At 40.2% G+C, this 20,053-nt stretch overlaps 1 protein-coding gene across 2 annotated transcripts in view; it reads left to right on the forward strand.

The window, feature by feature from the left end:
• Positions 1 to 20,053, forward strand: part of LOC310913719 (contactin-4) — a 276,613-nt gene that overhangs the window by 154,202 nt on the left and 102,358 nt on the right. The gene's annotated exons all lie outside the window — the stretch shown is intronic.

Below are 20,053 nucleotides of genomic sequence, written 5' to 3' on the forward strand. Positions count from 1 at the left end.
GGATGGATGTTTGTTTGCACACACCTTCTCCTGGGGCTGCTGTGGGGATGGTGAATGGCTGGAGCTGTGCCCTGGGGAGGAGCTGTAAGAACAAGCCTGGCTTGCATCAGGGGCCCTGGGGACAGGGTGCTGCTCCTGGGGATGCTGCAATCCCCACCCCGAGTGCTGGGGAGGGCAGTGCAGTTCAAAAGTGCAGCTTGAGCCACTGCAGGAATCACAGAATCAAAAAGTGCAGCTTCAACCACTGCAGGAATCAGAGGATCAAAAAGTGCAGCTTGAGCCACTGCAGGAATCACAGAACCAAAAAGTGCAGCTTGAGCCACTGCAGGAATCACAGAATCCAAAAGTGCAGCCTGAGCCACTGCAGGAATCACAGAATCACCAGGTTGGAAGAGACTTTTAAGATCATCAAGTCCAACCCAGCCCTGACACCTCAACTAAACCCTGGCACTGAGTGCCACATCCAGGCTTTTCTTAAACACACCCAGGGATGGTGACTCCACCACCTCCCTGGGCAGACTATTCCAGTATTTTATTTTTGTTTCAGTAAAATCTTTTTCCTAATATCCAACCTATATTTCCCCTGGCACAGCTTGGGGCTGTGTCCTCTCATTCTGTCAGTTCACAGAATCACCAGGTTGGAAGAAAAAGACCTTTTTAAGATCATCCAGTCCAACCCAGCCCTGACACCTCAACTAAACCACAGCACTGGTGCCACATCCAGGCTTTTCTTTAAACACACCCAGGGATGGTTTAAAAACCACTCCACCACCTCCCCAGGCACATCATTCCAGGAGTGTTGTATAAACCAGGTATAGAACCATTTAGAGGTGAATCTGTGGCTGAAAAAGCTCTAGGAAAATCCAGCAGGAGCTGGAGTTCAGCGGTCCTTGTGGGTCCCTTCCCATCCAGGATTGATTCTGCACTGATCCAGCTGCTGATCCAGGATACAGATCATATTTATGCACATGGGCAACGTCTCCATTTTTAAATTTACACATATAAATATGAAGAGAAAGAACAGAAAACGTGTTGTTTCAAATCCAGTTCTCACCCATTGTGAATCAGCAGCATTTCAGGTATTGCTCAACACAGAACCTGCAAATTAAAAATTAAAATTCAAACAGTACAAGATGCAGGAAAGGGGAGAACTTGGATTTCATATTGAGGGAGGATTTACAGCTCATTTGTACAGTCAAAAAGCTTTTGGGGCAGGAGCTGACACAGAGAATTGGCTGAATTTTGGTGCTGGATTGCTGAGTCCTCTCAATTCCACCTCCCAATTCCCATCCCTGGGCAGGGAGGATTTCCCTGTGCCCACAGGGTGTTCAGCCCTGCTTGGACACTTGGGGAAATTCAAGTTCCAAAACCTGAATTTTCCAAGGTTTTTTTCCAACCAAGCTGAATAAAACCACAGGAGATGAGGAATCTGACCTGAGACTTGAGCAAGAGAAATCTCCACCTTAATTTGGATAATTTGAGTTATTCCTGGAATAAGGATGTTCCTGGAATAACCATATCACTGCAATAAATGGTCTGATTGTTGTATTTCTCCTTTTTCCTTTTTTGAATAATATTGAACCAAACTTCAAAAACTTTATACAATTTCCATTTGTTCCCATACAGCAACTCAGTGTTTTAAGCTCAGCTGTGGCTGTGCTGGTTTGGAAAGTGCTTTGCTGGGTAGAAAAATGTGCTTTTCCTGGGATTTTTCCTGGGGAGGGATTGGAGCAAAATGTGCCTGTCAGAGCCTTGCAGGATTGATTTGTGTGAGGCTGTTACCCTGTGAGCTCTTACACCTCGGAGTCAGCACTGCCTTTCTCACCTCCTGCAAAGTGTTGTGCTCAAAAAAACCCAAAATTCTTCTTTATTGTGACTTTTCTTTAATATGACCTCCAATTACTGGTAAAACTTCACCTCCCCTTCTTAAGTGGAGGCATTTTCTGGCATTTCACTGCTGACTTTTAATGGTGTTTAAGGGGTTGCATGGAAATGCAGCAGTTGGAAAGGGGTTGGTATTTAAAAGATGTCAGAACAGCTTTGATTTTTTTATAAAAAATGCCATTTTTAAGGTGTGTCCATCCCAATAGGTGATGTAAGGGTGAATTCCCTTCCCACATAAATAAATCCAGCTAGAAAAACCCATTCCATGGATAAATTCCAGCTAGAAAAACCCCTTCCATGGATAAATTCTAGCTAGAAAAACCCCTTTCCCATGCACTGGTTTTGCACTGGTTTTCTCCTGGCATAAGAAAAAAGGCAACATTTTGAGAAATGTAGAGAAAACAACACAGTTTTTCCCACCAGTTGCTCAGCAGTGCTGGAGGACACAAAAAAAAAAAAAAATAATACCCTACTGGTGTCCCCTGCAGGATTTGTCCCTTCTAATCCTTGGGGTTTTTTTGAGCAAGAAGGAGTTTAAAAACTCTTCAAGTTGTTCTTGAAAACTTCAGATCTTGTGTAAATCTGTGAGTTATTGTGCAGCTGCCCACAGAGTGTTTAAATAAAAAGAAAAATGGATCAGTCTGAGTGTACAAATGTATTGAAGTCTGGGCTTAAAGGAAAAGCAGTTTTGCTAAACCACAGAAATGTGTCAGCAGTGACTCTGGAGATGTGGAATTCTCATCTTGAGTGATCCTCCACTATTAATGCAATATAAAATAGACAATAAAGGCTGCAAACAAATATACAGAGTTTAAGTGACAAAAATACCTCCATGTGCAGCAAATTTCTGCATTTCTTTTCATTATATATTTCAATGTATGTAGTGAAAGGGCACTGCACCCCTTTATTAATATAATTTAAAATATACCATAAAGGCTGCAAACAAATTCCATCTTCAGAGTTTAAGTGACAAAAATATCTCAATGTGCAGCAAATTTCTGCATTTTTTTCAATATATATATTCCAGTATCTATATACTGCAAGGGCAATGCACCCCTTTATTAATATAATTTAAAATATACCATAAAGGCTGCAAAAAATTCCATCTACAGAGTTTAAGTGACAAAAATCCTCCCAGTGTTCAGCAAATTTCTGCATTTCTTTTCAGTATATATTTCAATGTATATATAGTGCAAGGGAAATGCAACCCTTTATTTATTAATATAATCTAAAATAGGCAATAAAAGCTGTAAAACCCCTTTATACACAGAGTTTAAGTGACAAAAAATCCTCTCAGTGTTCATCAATTTCTGCATTTCTTTTCAGTATATATTTCAATATCTATATAGTGCAAAGGCACTACACCCCTTTCTTTATTAATATAATCTAAAATAGACAGTAAAGTCTGCAAATTCCATCTACAGAGTTTAAGTGACAAAAATATCTCAATGTGCAGCAAATTTCTGCATTTCTTTTCAGTATGTATTTCAATGTATATATAGTGCAAGGGCACTACACCCCTTTTTTTATTAATATAAGCTAAAATAGGCAATAAAAGCTGTAAAACCCCTTTATACACAGAGTTTAAGTGACAAAAATCTTCTCAGTGTTCAGCAAATTTCTGCATTTCTTTTCATTATATATTTCAATGTATGTAGTGAAAGGTCACTGCACCCCTTTCTTTATTTATATAATCTAAAATAGACAGTAAAAGCTGCAAAACCCCTCTGTATACAGAGTTTAAGTGACAAAAAACCTCCTCTGTGCTCACCAAATTTCTGCCTCCGGTGCACATTTAATTTTTTAACAACTCCTCAATGTTTTGCAGGTTTTTGGGTTTTTTTCATGTAGGTCAAATTTAATTTTCTGTAATAACAACATCTTGCTTTCCATATGGTGACCTCAATAGTGGTTTTGCTTTACAGGTGTGAACATTAAATCCCTTTGCTTTGGAACATATTTTTACTCTGGATTGTCTCAGATGCCCAATGTGAACCAAGGATTGAGATGACAAAATTCAATGTACAAGTCAGAGAAAATGAGTGATTGGGATCCTTTATCAGGGATGGCACATGGACACTAATTATGGTCTCAGCTCTGCTGTATCTTAATCAATCCCACTGATCTTGTTTGTAATTTTTACTCCTCCTGACAAGGAGCTACTCCAGGAAATAAATTAACCATCAGTGTAATTTGCTTCTTGGATACAAAAGGCTCCCAAATTAACAGGCTTTTTTTTTTTTTTTTTTTTTTTTTTTTTTTTTTCCCCTGGAGAGATCTCCTTCATTCTCTCTTGGGTTATTGTTAATTGTTCCTTTGTCCCTTTTTGTTTTCTCAGGGTTGGGGATGTGCAGCAGCAGCTCTCCCTTGTGCTCAGGCAGGAAAATAAATCTGGACAGCTCAAAAAAACAAAACAAAACAAAAACAAAACAAAACAAAAAAAAAAAAAAAAAAAAAAAAAAAAACCACATATAAATATATATAAAATAAATAAATTAAAAAAAAAAATTAGGGTTGGTGACCAGAATCACCTCTTATTCCCAAGCTCCAGCTTGTTTTGTTTGTTCCTGGGATGAAAAACAGAGTTTGGGATGTGTTTGAAAACAAATAATGAAATTTGGGGAATGAGGGAGCAGAGCAGGGTGCCTGTGGCAAAAGGATCTTGATAAGACAAGATAAGAACTTCAAAACCTTCCCCTCTGCTGTGCTACAGGTGGTTTGGAAAACAATTTACAAAGAGGCTTTTTTTTTCTTTTTTTCTTTTTTTTTTTTTTTTTTTTGTCTTTTTCATGCTGTTAAAGCAAATTGGGATGTAATTAGATTTATATAGTGAATAATCTTATTTGCATATCCAATTAATTCTTCCCGTTTTAATTTGCTAGGGCTGGATTCACATTGGTAGTAAAAAAAAAAAAAAATAACACTTAAATGATCAAGCGTTCAGCTTTTCTTTTTTTGCTCTTATTTGTTCAAGGTCTTCTATTAAAATTTGGTCCTGGGCATTGTTTTCCTTTTAAAAGCTGTTAAATAATATGGAAAAAGGCCATGAAAAAACTCAGCCCACGGGGTTGTAATAGTATTATGGGTCTCTTCCAGTTTCTCAGGGGGAATGCAGTGAGAATTTAAACTTTTCAGGCATCTTTTTAGCACAGAATAGTTTAAGTAGTTTTAAAGATGATTCAGTTCCATGGGCAGGGGCACCTCCCACTGTCCCAGGGTGTTCCAAGTCCTGTCCAGCCTGGCCTTGGGCACTGGAGGGATCCAGGGGCAGCCACAGCAAACCTGGGAATTCCAGCCCAGCCAGGAATTCCTGCCCAAAATCCCATCCAGCCCTACCCTGGGACAGTGGGATCCATTCCCTGTGTCCTGTCCCTCCATCCCTTGTCCCCAGTCCCTCTCCAGCTCTCCTGGAGCCCCTTTAGGCCCTGGAAGGTCTCTGAGCTCTCCCTGGAGCTTCTCCTGTCCAGGGGAACATTCCCAGCCTGTCCCAGAGCAGAGGGAGCATCTCCAGCCCTGGGAGCAGCTCACTGGGCACTTTTCCTGCAGCTCCTGTTTGTCACTTAAATATTTCTCTAATCCTCATCTTGCTGAGCTGTGGTAGCTCCTCCAGCCGTGCTCAGAAATGCAGTAGACAAAAAAAAAATCTGGAAGGGGAGCCTTGATTGCAAAATTTTCAATTTAGGGCTCCAAATTCCACCCACCCCATTGTAACACCCTTCTTTGTGATGGGCTGAGATTTGCAATTTCAGCAAACCAGTTGATGTCTGAGGCTTTATTCCCTGCACACAGAGGTGTTTTGCAGCCACAGGAAAGTTTCATTTTTTTTTCCTTGAGTCAGGAATAGCCTGGACCACATCCCTGCCAGTCAGAGAATTTCCCATCCATCAGTGCCTGAGCTCTGCTTCACCTCTCCAGGTTCTACTTGGGAGCTCCTGGGCTCTGGGATTGCTCAGGAAACATCAGCAGTGCTGGAAAATCAACAGGATATTTTTATTTAGGAGCTCCTGGTCTGTGGGAGGCATCAGCAGTGTTGGAAAAGTCAGCAGGATATTTTTATTTATTTTAATGTGCTGGAGGCAGGTTGTTCCCAGCATGTGTGAGACGTTCAGGAGCTGGTTCCTCTCAGGGCTCCTTTGGGGTTTGGGAGCAGAGATTTGTTATCCACAGAGTTAAAAACAAAGAGGTGGATGAGTCACTAGAAAAGGATGGAGCAGGTACATGGTAACCTCAATTTAAAGTGAGATTTAGGGGAAAGTGCAGGTTTGTAAAGGAGCCTGGAGTGACTGTGGAGGGTGAGATCCTGTTAAATGGGGACTGGAGTGCCACTAATAAAATATAATACAATACAATATAATATAATATAATATAATATAATATAATATAATATGTTATATTTTTACTATTTATTTCTATGATTTCTCCATTTTTATTAATATAATTTTATTATTTATTTCTATTATTTATCCAATTTTCTATTTATTTATTTATTTGTTTTTCTATTTATTTACTTTTCTATTTATTTCTTTCTTTCTCTATTTTATTTCCATTCCAAAACGTCCCTTCTATTTCAAAGATGTTTTTTGCTGTGTCCCCAAGGGATGGAAGGTTCTTCCTCATGGCCACAGGAGGAGTCTGTCCATCTGTCTCACTCATGTGCAATTAACTCCCTGGTTTTAATTTTTTTCCACTCCCTGCTCACCTTTGAGTGCCCTTCACCCTTATCACAGTGAGATTGTTGATCTCCTAAAATTAATTCAAAGGGTTTTATTTCACTTTAATACCCAACTGCTCCATGACCTCTTTGCCAAATGCATCTCTGCTTTTATTTGAGACCAATATTTTGAGCAGCTTGTTTTGTAAAATGATAATTATTACCAGAAAAACACTGGTTTATTCTTTTTTTTATGTAAGAAGAAGGCCTTGGAGTTATGAACTTTTGTTGCTACTATTGGGTGATTAATGGAAGCAAAATTTGATTGTAAGGAGGGGGGGAAAAGTGATAATAAGTAAAAATCCTTATGGTTTCCTTCTCTCTGGCATCAGTGGCTGCACATCCTGCATTCATTGAAATGGGGAAAAAAACTGTGTGTGATTCCAGGGGGTGGATTTTACAGGGGCTGAGTGCTTCATTCATTAACTAATTCAGGAGGTTTTAGCAAAAATGGTGTCAGGGAAAGGGGGATGGACTGAAAATTGATGTTCTCAGGTAGGTCCGTGGAGCTGCTTCAAAGTGAGCAGAGGACAGTGAGGAGTGAGAGGTTAAAAATTGAAAATTAAAACAACAGAGTCTTTAAAAGGTTTAATAAACGAGGCAAATTGTGTTGCAATGATTTGAAGTTGGTCCTGAGGAAAAAATTGTTTTGAATCTTAATTAGCAACTAATGGTTATTAACTAAACCCGGTGCTGGGGAGGATGTAAACAGGTACAAGTGCTCAGATATTGTTTCCACCTCCAAACAGCGCAGCTCTTGTCCCAATTTTGGGTTATTTTTACCTGAAATCTGAGGTGACTGCAGCAATCCCAGGGAACACCTGCGAGGGTGAAATACAAACGGGGTGACAATTGGTGACCAAATAATTTCTGTGCACGGGTTTTATCTCCTGAGGAACTGTGGCTGTAGGATACGATATGAATGACACACCCACAGTCAGGCAAAAAGAGAGAGGTTTATTTTTCTACTTCTGTTTATAGAGATTTTGGACAATGGATTGGAGGATGAGGTTGACACCTCTCCAACCACACTGGTCAAACTAGAAGTCCATCAATTGTCAAGAGAGGTATGAAAAAACAAGAAAACCAGTTTACAATAACATCACTTTTATTGACATGGAAAATCTGTGAGAAACTCCACTAGAAAAACACAAACATCAGAAGGCTGAAAAAGATCAGGGTGATGAGTTCCATCAGTAAAATGAGCTGTGCTGGGTGCTGTGCCCTAAGGGGTGAATGGCTGTGCAGGGAATGCATCCCCACTTTTTTTTTCCTCTCAGATTCATCATCTCCCTGCTTTGTAAAGTGTTCTCTCACCGAGCTCCAAACTGCTTTTAACATCCCAGGGGCAGGAAAAAGACACTGCGCGTCCCAGAGTGTCAGAAAAACTCCAGGGGGAGAGAAAATGACCTCCAGCTCTCAGACATTTACTGCAAACCTATTTTAAATTGAATACACAAGCCAAGATAATACAGGCTGCTTGATAAGAAACATTAGAGAAATCCATAACACGAGGCTTTTTATTATGGGTTTATTACATCCATCTCTCCAGTGGGTAATGGAACTTGTAAATATACTCTTATGTAGGAGTCTCCTTGCGGGCTTTTTATTCATGCTGAAGTAAGCACAGCAAACTTATTTGCTGTCAGGCTACATTGAATTGAAGATTAGTATTTATTTTGGTTCTAAAGAGGTTCTGCTTTGGTGAATTGGAGGGGAGAGGAGGTGGGAGCTGCTGGAAGGGGGGGAGATTTGGGGAGGGAAATGAGTTTTCCCAGGCAAACTGCTGGTCCCTGTATGGGATTGCAGGGAACGTGCACATTATGGGCCGTGGGTCGTGTGCTCTGAGCTCCTTCAGGAGGGAAAAATTCACTTTGTTTGAGCAGGAGCTTGCTGTGTGCTCATTGACTAAGCCCAGCAAGATGAGGGAAATCATCCACAGGATTAGGGAAATATTTAAGGGATCCATTCCCTGCCTTAGTGAGCAGTGCAAACACTCTGCACTGTAAACATTTGTTCTTTACTGGGAAAAAAATGCTTTTAATTCCCTTCTAGAGGTAAACAAAGCGATGCTGCTGCTGCTGCAGGAGCCCAGCAGGATTCTGCTTACGTGGGGACTTTTGTGCTGAGTAAAGAGTCCAGGAAAAGTTTACAAAGGAGTTCAGATTGCAGCAGTGCTAACACAAACCACGTTTTTAAGTAGATTTGTTGGAGGATGTAATAGTTAATTAGTGGTTGTCTTAATATAGGGAAAACAATTCCTAATTAGAGGATGTTAATTGGACAGACAGGCCAGAAACGTGCTGAGGTGTCAGCAAAGTTGGCTTGAACTCAGGATTTTCACAGAGTTTTTAGGGTTCCCCATCCATGGGAGTGTCCAAGGCCAGGTTGGACATTGGGGCTTGGAGCAGCCTGGGATGGGGGAAGGTGTATCCCAAATGTGTGTGTTTGTTTTTATATCTGTATTTGTTTTCATGACTTTGTTTTCATGTCTTTATGTTTGTTTTCATATCTTTTTGTACATTTGTTTCCATGTCTTTATGCTTATTTTCATGTCTTTATATTTCTTTTCGTGTCTTTATGTATATTTGTTTGAGTGACTTTGTGTTTGTCTTCATGTCTTTAGGTTTGTTTTCACGTCTTTCTATATGTTTGTCTTCATGACTTTGTTCTCATGTCTCTATTTTATTTTCATATCTTCATGTTTGTTTTCATGTCTTTACATTTATTTTCATGTCTTTACATTTATTTTCATGTCTTTATATTTGTTTTCATGTCTTTATATATGTTTCTTTCCATAACTTTGTTTGTTTTCATACTTTCTGTATGTTTGCTTCCATGTCTTTATATTTATTTCCTTTTCTTTATGTTTGTTTCCATGTCCTTATATTTGTTTTCATAGTTTCTGTACGTTTATTTCCATGTTTTTATGTTTAATTCCATGTCTTTATATTTCCATGTTTATGTTTATTTCCATGTCCTCCTCACAAATACCATCGCTCTGAGCAGGACTGGGGAATGTTAAATTTCAGGGTAAGAAATCAAAAGTCAGGGGTCTGACAGCTATTGCTGATATCCTCTCCCTGCTGTGTTGCTTGAAAGTTCATAACATTTTAAAAAAAATAAAAATTAAAGGGATCTGTGTTATCCGTGGGCAAATTGTACCAATTGTACTCCTGGTGCTCCTTTGATCTTCTGCTGATTGAACTCTGAGGAATTTATTGAAGCCTTCCCTCAGTTTGGCATTTTAGTGAGGTTAATTTTAAAGCTGGGTTTGGTTCATTTTAAGGCTGGGTTTGGTTAATTCTAAAGCTGGGTTTGGTTAATTTTAAAGCTGAGTTTGATTAATTTTAAGGCTGGGTTTGGTTAATTTTCAGGCTGGGTTTGGTTCATTTTCAGGCTGGGTTTGGTTCATTTTCAGGCTGGGTTTGGTTCATTTTCAGGTTGGGTATGGTTAATTTTCAGGCTGGGTTTGGTTAATTTTAAAGCTGAGTTTGGTTAATTTTAAAGCTGAGTTTGGTTCATTTTAAAGCTGGGTTTGGTTAATTTTAAAGCTGAGTTTGGTTCATTTTAAGGCTGGGTTGGTGTGGGGTCTGGTGTTTGTGTGTCTGTGTTCACAGGGAGGGTCTGGTCGCTCTGCAGGGACAACCCAGCAGAAAAATGGAAATAAATTGGTGATTTTTAGGCTTGGGGTGGCCAGTGCTGGTGTGTCCCAGCTCCCAAAACCACAGCAGGAACTCTCTGTGTTCTCTTAATTTCCCACTGGATCCCACTTGACTTTTATTCCTGCTCTGCTGAGGCCTGCAGAAACATTCTGAAAAAAAAAAAAAAAAAAAAAAACAAAAACAACAATGAAAAAAGAATTGAAGGGCAACTCCTCCAATGTGCCCTGAATTGGAGCAATTCCAGCCACTCCAACAAAGTTACAGCGAGTCAGGAGCAGCTGAGCTGCCAGCCCTGTGTCCTGGGAACAGCCTTCAAATGCCTTAAATCCATTTATGGGACAGAAACACCTGGAGATCCTGTTTACAGCATTAAACACTTTCTTGCTTTTGCAGCAGGGAAAAGTGAGATTTTCCTGCCCAGCATTGGGGTGTGCAGTGCCTGGCAATGGGAGGATTGGATTGACCTCTCTGTGGAACTCCAGAGTTCTCTTCTTCTCCTAAAATTCTTTTTTAAACCTCTCAGGGATGACATCAGTCTGGCATCAGACCATTGGAAGCTGATGCTGAAAATTTAGCCCCAAAAATATAAATTTGTAACAGGATGAACGTGAGGTTTCCCTTTCTCACCTGCCTGAGGTGTTTTGGTTTTCTGCAATTCTTTTCCCAGGGAATTTTCTCTAAACAAAACAAATGTTTTTGTAAACTCTATCTGTATTTTCATTCTTTTCCCTAGGAGGGAATTCTTCTTGATGTCCCTCTTCTCTGACCAATGTGATTTAAGAGGTTTGTCTTTGTGTCACCAATCAAATTGATCTCTGTGCAATAGTATAAAATAGAAACACGTCCCAAAAATTAAAAAGTCATTTTCAGCCTTCTGAAATTCAGAGTCTGTGTCGTTGTGGTGTAAAACAGCATCACACCATTCTTTCAGTTCCCTTTTAATTTCTTATATTGAAATATTGTCCTTTTTTCTTAAGGCAAGGGCTGAGCAGTTTAGAAATAGAGAGAAAATTGCTGAGGGTAATATTTGTAATGGGGCAGATGCTGAAAACTTGCCTGTGCCAGAGCTCTGTGATAGAAAGGAATGTGTTTAACAGTTTAATTCTACTTGGGTTTTATTTTGGTTGGTTTGTTGGTGGGTTAATTTTTGGGGGGGTTTTGGGGTTTTTGTTTGTTTGTTTTCTGGGGTTTTTTTTGGCTTTTGTTGTTGATATTGTTTTGTTGTTTTGGGACTGTTTTCTTTCCCCAAAATAGGGAGAAAACAAACCCCCATCAGGCAGAGAGGATGAATTTTTGTCACACATCTCCTGTTGCAGCGTTGTCTCAGGGACATAGAAACATTCCAGAATTGGCAAAAAAAAAAAACCAAACAGCCAAGGAGAAATGTCCCTGCTGTGGACTGACTTAACAAAGAGTTAACAAATGTTTTATTTTATTCTCTGCTTTGTGGTTTGAAGGTTCTGTGCCTGTTGGTTGGAATCCCTGATGGATTCCCCTTGTACCCAGCTCGTGTTTCCTTGCTGGAAAATTTAGATGTAGGAAGAAAATCTCAGAGGATATTATTTGCATGACAAAAATATTTTGTGTGACAAAAATTCAGCACCTCTACCTGATGGAGGTTTGTTTTCTCCCTATTTTGGAAAAAAAAAAAAAAAAAAAAAAAAAAAAAAAAAAAAAAAAAAAAAAAAGTAGAATTAAAGTGTAAACACATTCCTTTCTATCACAGAGCTCTGACACAATTTTTAATTAGACAATTTTTAATAGACAGTTTTTAAGCATCTGCCCCATTACAAATATTCCCCTCTGCTATTTCCTTCCTATATCCAAATTGCTCAGCTAATTGCAGACTGTGACCAGGCATTATTTCCAGTGTCCCTTTGACAAGCTGAACCACCCCATGAGCATTTTCTGCCAATTCTCATGGTGCAAATAAAATTTTAGGTGTTTTTTGGGACTCTGAGCGCACCAGGCTGATGATTCCTTCCTCTCCCCTGCCCTGGTAATTCCTTCTGCTTATTCACAAATATTTGAGAAGGGAATGGGTGGCCTTAAGCCTCTCTGTAAATAACTGGATGAAAAGCTGGCAGGGCTCAGCTTTCCCTCTGACAGTGGTTAATGTACTTAAAGCTGAGCAGAGAAAAGAGGCTTCACCTTGAAGCCAGAGCTCCTTTTCACCTTGGAGCTTTTCTGCAGGGTTTGGGCTCCTCAATCAATGGACACATTGCCAGAGTTGTCTTTGTTTTTTCCAGCAATAGATGAGGCAGAGATTATAGGTTATTGCCCCAGGGACTTGTCTTTTCTAAAGCTTCAGGAGTTTTTAAAGGAAAGAGGCTTTTTTTTTTTTTTTTTTTTTTCACTTAAAATATAAAAGGGTTTCATAACTTTGCCTGTCTGCTGCTGGGGTGGGGAGGATGGCATTTGTAACCCTGGCTCTCACACACCTTCCTGATTGCATCAAAGATTGAAATCAATTGGGTTTCAGGGAGGTGTTGTGGAAAGGAAATATGTGGCTTTAAAATATGCACATGTAACCCACTACTTCTGCCTTTTTAATGTATCCCCTTACAGCCCCTGTCATAGCCAAGGCAGCTGAAAGTTTCCCAGTCATGATGTGTGTTCTTGGCAATTATATCACACCTTCCATTTCACTAATAAGTCAATAGATAATTAGCAAAGGCCTTGGAAACATTTCTATTCCCAAACAGCTCAATGCAAGAGCACTGGTGGTAGCACCATTGGCACTGCGTTAATCTGATTTTTACTATTGTTTTATCCTGATATTGTCCTCAACAACAGAGCACTGGGAGCTCCTCTCTTTGTTTTCCTGCTCTTGCCTGTGGTGACTCAGGAGGAGAGAGGGGAAAGCAGGAGAAAAGAGGGCAGCAGTGTTAGGAAAATTAATCCGCAAACACCAGAGGTTTGTGTCCAAAGAGGAGACAGAGGAGTCCTTTGACTTTATTTGAATAGAGGGAGAGGCCACGGGGCATTTCCCCTGGGCTTTCTCAAGTTTTGGAGGATGCAGCCTCCTATTTATCCCAATTTCCCTCTCTCTTTCCCCATTGGCTGAGGCACTTGAGAGTTACAAACTTCCCGAAGTGCCCAATACCTAAAATTCCCCTTTAATGTATAACCCTTCTTTTAATTTTTAATTCTTATGGAATTTATGGGTTTTCCCCATTGTTTCTTTCATCTTTCAATATCCAATTTCATTTACCAGCGAACCCACAGTTTGTGTTAAGGCAAATATCTTCTTTTCCATCCATCCATCCATCAGTGGGATCCTTCCCATTATTTGTTTTATCTCTCAGTTCTGGTTTTATCCACCAGCAGAGCCAGAGTTTGTCTGTAGAGACAAGTCTGTCATTCCTCTCAAAGGGGAGAGGGGGAGAGAGACAACATCCCATGTCCCTGAGACAACGCTGCAACAGGAGATGTGGGACAAAAAATTCATCATCTCCACCTGATGGAGGTTTGTTTTGTCGCTTTTTTGGGAGAAAAAAAAAAAAACAGTCCCAAAACAACAAAACAGTATCAACAACAAAAGCCAAAAAAAGCCAGAAAAAAAACAAAAATAAAAGCAGCTCCAGCAGGATGAGAGAGGGGACAGAAGAGAGGGAGAGGGGACAGCAGAGGGGACAGCAGAGAGGGAGAGGGGACAGCAGAGGGGACAGCAGAGAGGGAGAGGGGACAGCAGAGGGGACAGCAGAAGGCTCACAGTACTTTTTGGAGCCCTATAAGTGCCCCAAAAGAATCCCAGTCTTGTATCTTGTCCCCAAAGGTGCAGAGCTACGAGGCCCTTCCCTGAGAAACACCACTTCAAAACCTTTTTAAATTATCTGGGTTTTATTCTTTTTTTTTATTTTTCCTTTGAACAGGAAGCACCTTTCGTGGGTCTCATTCATTGAGAAGCCTACAGGATTAGCCATAGCAGGAGTATAAGTGTGAAATAGTCTCTGTTTTCATTTCTCCTCAAGTGTAGGTGATGTTAGCAGAAGTGATGGGCAGAAATGAAGGAGTGAGGCAGGCACTGGAGCCTTTTCCTGCTCAGGAGGATGGAGTGCAGCTGCTCACCTTAAGGAGCTGCTGCTGTGTTCATCAGCCGTGCCCTTGAGCTGTCCCATCCATTCCCCTCCCCACTCCTCTGAAGAGCTGCTCCTCCCAAGGTGCAGTTTTGTCTCTCCAAGAAATACCTGCCTGTGGCACTTGTGTGAAAACAGCCCAGCACACAGCAATTCCCTCAGCAGCCAACAATGAGAGGATTTTTTTTTTTTTTTCTCTTGTATCCTGGATATACTCCAAGAATTTCTCCATTCAGTTTAGTTATTATCTTCCCCTACGGTGTGGAATATTCAATTAAACTTCCTCTCAAATTGGCCATAACTTTTCGATGGAAATGAAAGCATTTCTATTTAGGTACCAGGATCTGTCAGCAGGCTTTAATGTTCAGAGAGAATAGGAATGGTTCCACCTGTTTGGTGTGAATTAACCTCGGCTGACATTCCTCATGTTTCAATTCCTCAAAAGCAGGGGGAGGATGGCAGAATTCAGCATCCAACTGCCTGGGCTGGCTCTCAGCTTTTGGGGTGCTGGAGGGACACAGCAAAAATATCAACTCTTCATTTGGAATGTATTCCAATTAATCTGGCTTTTTTATTTTAATAGGTTTTGTGATTCACTAGGGGAAAAAAAAAAAAAATATATATATATATATCGAGCAGAATGTTCTTCTAAATGATCTATCACTTTCCATCCAGCACCATATGGACACACACCTCCTTCTGTGGTGAAAACGCTGCTTTTATTGTGAAATGGGCTGAAATTTCCCAGATCCTGCCTCTCATTGAAAGAAACACACTTCTGTCACAGGAGGCAGGCCCAGAGCAGGAGTACATTTGTTTTATCTGACAGGGAGGGGGAAAAAATGCTCTTTGGAACCCAAATCTTGTTTGCAGGTTGTCTCGAGCTGAGGGCGGCTCGTGTTCCTTCTGGGTTAACTCGTTTTGGGCTCTTCTAAAGAAATGGGACTAAGAAAAATAAAATCTGCCCCTGGGAGTGTCTCAGCAGTTAGTTTGGCTGGGGAAAATTATTTTATATTTATTTTATTGTCCTGGGACAGTGGGAAATGTGTGAGGAGTGGCAGCAGCTGTTGAATGGTGTAAAGTGGAATAGTGGGCTAAAATAACTGAGCATTTTCAGGTGTGTGCACACAGATATCCACTGCTTCTTGTTCTTTTTTTTTTTTATTAAATGAGCAATAAAGAGTCTGTGAGACACAATCTGATGAGAAGGGTGAGGAAAAAAAAGCCTCTCAGCACAGCAAAGTTTCTTCTTGGCCTCAGTGGTTTGTGTGGATTGAGCTGCTTGTGGTGTTCACCAATGATAAACTCAAAATGTGTTGGAGTCCCAAGTCCCTGGACGTTGCTGTGACAGAATTAAAGTTACCAATTTGAATTTATTTAAAAAAAAAAAAAAAAAAAAAAAAGTGTAGAATTTGTATTTCAGAGTTATCCAAACAGCAAAAGGTTACTCCCACAAAAGCAAACACTTCAGCAAAGCAAAAAACCTTTGGCTGTGCTGAGAATAAACATCTGAATAACACAACTCAGTCAAAAAAATGAGCTTTTTTTTTTTCTGGTGCAGGCACTTGTAGTTTCCTGTCTGCAGGAATCTCTCTGGCAGCTCTTTTTTGTTTCTTAGTGACTCTTTAGTGCTCTGTGAAGCAAATCCTCCTCCTGTGTGGGGTTCTGTGGCTCAGCCCTTATCACCCCGTGGAGGGATCTGGGCTGCAGCGATTTCAATCTCACATTAAGGAAGGGCCAAAGCAGCTCCACAGGCTGCAGATTAAACACCTTGGACTTGCTTATCTTGGTTCTACACAGGCAGCAAGAAGAGGGAGAAGAAAGGCACTCAAAATAAATTTATCTGGCCAGTGGTGCGAGGTTTGTGCTGCTCCTGATGGGCTGGAGCTGCTCTCAGAGCACCAAAATCCCACCAGGATTCTTCCTCTGGCTGCCCAACAGGAAGGCCAGGCTTTTTGTTGTTTGGTTTTTTTGGGTTTTTTTCCATATTAAAGCTAAATCTTGAACTGTGTCAGCAGCAGGTGGAATATTTGGAAGTGTTTTCATTTGATCTTGCATGAGTTTCTACTTTAACTGAGGTAAATTGAGTTATTTAATAGACAAACCAAATTTTTTCACCTATTTGTGGCTATTTCTACCTCCAGTTCTCCATCTCAAGGCTGTGTTTTTATTAAATTGTGAATTGCTCACTAATTAATTACACAGAGAGGATGTGATGGTTCTGCCACTGTTTGTTGTGGGGCAGTTTCATTAACCCTTGAAGCCCAGGATGCTGCAGGTTCAGGTCTTCTCCTGCAGCCAGGGGATGTCCTGGACCTTTAGATTTGTTCCTTTCCCCACCTCAAGTGCATGAACTGTTTATTTTTAATGCAAACTGTGTTTTCCTGTGATGGGAGGGACACCAAGGTGTGACCTGTGGTGTGATGTGATATAAATTGACAATCTCTAATTGAGATAAGAGCAGGTGACAGCCCAGGGAGGGGTGGGAGGCTCTGACAGGGATCCAGCACAGCCCTGAGTCAGCAGGAGCGTAACTGGATTATCTGGGGTGATCTGGCTCCTGTCACCGTCACACTCTGTGTTTCTGGGGTTTGAAACAACTTTTACACAGGACCTGAGCTTTTCTTTGTTTTCCAATGAGAAAAGTGGATGCATTCAAATGTATTTTAAATCTCTTGCTTTCAAACCCACTCATACAGTTCTCAGAGCATTTATATTTATAATTTATATTTATATATTTAATTTTTTTATTATTATTTTTTTAATTATTATTATTTTTTTTATATAGTCTGACCCAGGCTATATAAAAATAAAATAAAAATATATAAAAAAATATATAAATATTATATATATATAATATATATATTTAGATATAATATATATAAAATACTAAAATATAATAATATAATATAATTATATAAAAATATCATAATTTTATATTACCTGGCCTAGGCGATATAAAATTATAATATTTTATATATTTATATAATATTTTATATAATTATATAATATAATTATATAATATAATATGCAATATTTATATAATCATATAATATAGATATATATTATATATAATTATATATAATTATATATAATATATATAATCATATAATAAAATAATATTATAAATTTTTATTTTATTTTTAATTTTATTTTGATATTGCCTGGGCCAGGCTATATAAGATTATAATATTTTATATATTTATATAATATTATTATATAATATTATATATTATATAATTATATAATATAGAATTGTAATAAATTAATATTATATTTATTTTATTTTTATATATCCTGTGCCAGGCTATAATATTCTTTCTTTAGGGTGGATGAGAGTGCTCAGGGAGTGCAGCAGCCCCGTTGTGGGTCTCAGGAACAAGGCTGGATGCCCCAATCCAGTCCCTTATGCCTTATGCCTGTTATTATCTTTTCCCACCAGCAACACGAGCTGCACTCAGGTGCAATTTAAACCTGGAGATGATGTGAAATGTGTTTTGAATAATAGATGGGTTTCAGTCGGGTCTCGTTAAGGTGTAATTAAAAATAAAGATAAATACAAGGCCTGTGGCTGTCGCTTGGTGCATCCTCTGCTGTGGCAGGGCCTGAGGGAGATGTGGATCCTTTCTCATCCTCCTGGCTGGGTCTCTGTGGAAGAAAAGAAAATCCTTCTGTGGAATGACACAATTTGCTCTCCCTGGAGTGCAGGGAGCTGCTGTTCTGTCCTTTGTAAATCCAGCTGATTTCCCAGTCTCAGGGAATATGAGACTCATTCAATTCATTCTCACCTTCCTTCCATCTGGAAGATCCATCATCATCTTTATTTTTCCATATTTTTGTACATCCCATCATATCTATATTTTATTCATCATTATTATAATAGTTATTATTATTATATTTATTATTATTATATTTATTATTATATTTTTATCATTATATTTATTATTATTTATTTCTTAATTTTCTCCTGACCTCCTATACCCACCAATCTCCTGTATCCCCATCCTGGTGGCCTCCAGCAGCCTGACTGAAGTAAATTCAGTGTTCAAGTCCCTGCACGCAGAAAAAACAGGGTCTGCTGTAAAGACAGGGCAGCAAAAAGATTGGAAAATGATCTAAAAAATGTTCAATCAAGGTTCCTTCCAGTGAGCTGAAAGACTTTCTGGCTGTGAGCACTTCCACCACGTCCTTGCTTGCACTGAACTTGGAGGAGCAGCCAGACATTGACACTGATGAGAGGAAAAGTGAAATGGAGATCGCTGATCTTTTCAGGGGAAGGAAAAGTTGGTTTCTTTTGTGTTTTCTGAGGAGATAGAACTGTCTGATACAAAGAGGATGGAGAGCAGTGAGTTTAGCCAGAGCTTTTGACTGTTCTGAGCAGTGTCAGTGAATTTCCTGAAATGCTGCACAGAGTTGGGCAGGGAAGAGCCGCAGCTCAGGTTTGAGCCTGTGAGGAGCTCCCACCCTCAGCTCCAGCTCTGAGAGAGGATAAATTGATAAGGTGAAAGCAGAAAGGGCTTGAGGAGAGAGGAAAGGAGATGGGAAGGAGTTAACAGCTCAAAAAAATCCGAGTGGGTTTTTAAAATGAAGAAGGAAAGTCAGCCCAAAGTCAGCACTGCCATTGGTAGTCACCAAGCTCAGAGTCCTGCATTGCTGGGAAATGACTCCTGAGCTCCTGGAAGCTCCTGTCAGCTTCTTTTGCCAAAATATTTTCCCTCTTCTGCCTATGTTTAGTGTGAGTTTTCAGTGCTCTGAAGGGCACAGGTGTAGGATGTCCTTGTCAGGGCTGGTCACACAGAAGTTCTTTGGGACCCCCATTCCCAGGGAGGGGTGGGGCTGGTGCCAGGGGCTCCAGCAGGGGCTGGAAAAGGTTTCCTGGCCCCACCTTGGGCACCAGATTGTAGGAGCATCCATGGACAGCAAGGAGAAGGAATTCTGCAGAGCTGAGGTATTCTAGAAACACATGGGTTTATTGCAAGTTGTGAGTAAAAAGGGCTTTGCCTTCAGCCACCAGCCTGGGCTGGAGGGAACCCCAAAGAGAGAGGGAGAGATAAAAGCAGGAGTGTCAGGGTCAGAGAGGTAAGAGCAAGGGAGGTAGAAGAGGAGCTGGAAGAGAGAGAGAGCCAGAGATAAGAGAGAGAGGGCAAGAGCTAAGAGAGGTAAAAAGCAAGAGCAAGAACTAAGGGGTAGAAGTGAGGTGAGAGAGAGCGAGGACCTTGTTCCAATCCATTCCATCTCCTTTTGTGTTGAATATTCTAATTTACAGTGACCAACCAGCACGAGATACAAACCCTACAGACTTTGCCTGCAGCCCATGAGAACTGCTCTATCACCACATCATCCTGTATTCTAAACTCTAAAGAGACTTTTCTCATCCACCTTTTCCCTGATGCCTTGGCAGGGTGGAGAGGGGCTGCACCCTTGGGTCCTTTTGTTTTCTGTCCTTCAGCCATCTCCAGCTCATCCCCGTCCTCCTGCCTGCCATGATCACATCTCAGAGCTGCCCTTCATTTCTATTTCACTCACAGCTTTTACATCTCCAGTATTTCTTACCAGGCAATCATATCCATGAGCCCTTCCTGTCCCATCTTTCCCAACAGTTCCCATCCCCTCAGAGGGGCTGGTGCAGAAAGTTCAGACAGGTTCCAGTCAGGGATGGCAGAACCACTTGCACTGGGGACTCTGGGGCTCATTTATTGCTGTGTAATTGTGTT

Source organism: Zosterops lateralis (assembly GCF_965231275.1).
Source record: "Zosterops lateralis genome assembly, chromosome: 11".
NCBI lineage: Eukaryota > Metazoa > Chordata > Aves > Passeriformes > Zosteropidae > Zosterops > Zosterops lateralis.